The sequence below is a fragment of the Schistocerca americana genome, chromosome X (assembly GCF_021461395.2).
Source record: "Schistocerca americana isolate TAMUIC-IGC-003095 chromosome X, iqSchAmer2.1, whole genome shotgun sequence".
NCBI lineage: Eukaryota > Metazoa > Arthropoda > Insecta > Orthoptera > Acrididae > Schistocerca > Schistocerca americana.
The window spans coordinates 34698264-34699664 of record NC_060130.1 but is presented as its reverse complement, the minus strand read 5'-3'; positions in this window follow the sequence as shown (position 1 = coordinate 34699664).

Here is a 1401-nt window from a genome sequence, read left to right as displayed (position 1 = left end):
GGTAGTCCTTACGCGGACAGCCACAGCTTCCAAAGATGTTTGAAGGGGCACAGGAGCACTACATACAGAGGTAAGGACATACACGCAGGCTCCACCTGACACACTATTGTAAGTGCTTCGGTTGCAGTAATAACCCCTGTATCCACGGAGGACAGGGGTCCGCATTGCCGGGAACCAGGTTTCCTGGAGAGCAATGCATAAAGCAGGTGTCATGCTTACAAGCTGACGCAGCTCAGGTAGATGGCTAAAATAACCGCCACAATTCCACTGGAGGATTGTACAAAGCGTGTCCTGTAGAGGCATTCAGGCACTGAAGAGGCAAATTACTGGGCAGGGTCACATGCTGCCACCGACTGAGTGACGGACGTCGCTACGGCCATCGTTTCTGAGGAGACGGCGAGATCCAGGTCATCAGGGGACGCAAAGAGCTCGACCTCATCCTCAGAGGCTGAGCTGACAGGAAGTGTTGGTGCGGGAACCACTGGGTCCTTATCCTTCTTGGAGAGCTTCCTCTTCTCTCTCTTGTCTTTCGGAGGAGGGTTGGCATGCTGGGAGGGCTTTCCTGACGCATTATCAGGAACAGAGGAAGAGCGTGAAGCCCTTCGACCAGCAGCTGGTGGCTTCTTCAGCCACTGGCTAGTGTCTTGTGAGACACTGGGGAAGTCCTTGGAAGGGACTCCCCCAAGGGATCCCTTCCGAACAAGTGAGGCCAGAGGAGGCTGTTGCGCCTCCGGCTGAGCAGCCGGAGAGAGCTGTCGCTTCCCCGGCTGAGGAGCCGGAGAGGGCTGTCGCCGCTCCGGCTGAGAGGTGGGGACCGACGTCCTCGGTTGCTTGGGGCGCACTGCTCCCGAACTGTGTGTTTTGGGAGCAGTGGAAGAGAGAGTGGCCCCCACCAGTGGTGGGGCAGGCGAAACATGACTGTTCGGTGGGCCAACTGTCAAAGGAGTCTTTGCAGGAACTGGTGGCTGCAGTGTTACAGCAGCATAACTCCTCAACATAGGTGTGGGGTTGAGCCATTCTAATTTCTTCCTCGCCTCTTGGTAAGTTAAACGGTCCAGGGTCTTAATTACTTGTATCTTCCGCTCTCGTTGGTAGACTGCACAATCTGGCGAGCAGGGAGAATGATGCTCCCCACAGTTAACGCAGGTGGGAGGTGGAGCACACGGAGCATTTGGATGCGAAGGTCGTCCACAATCGCGACATGTGGGGCTGGCAGTGCATCTGGAGGACATGTGCCCGAATTTCCAGCACTGGAAGCATCGCATAGGGGGCGGGACATAGGGCTTGAAATCGCACCGGTAGATCATGACCTTGACCTTCTCAGGCAAGCAGTTGCCCTCAAAGGCCAGGATGAAAGCACCGGAAGCGATCCTATTATCCTTGGGTCCCCTAAAGACACGA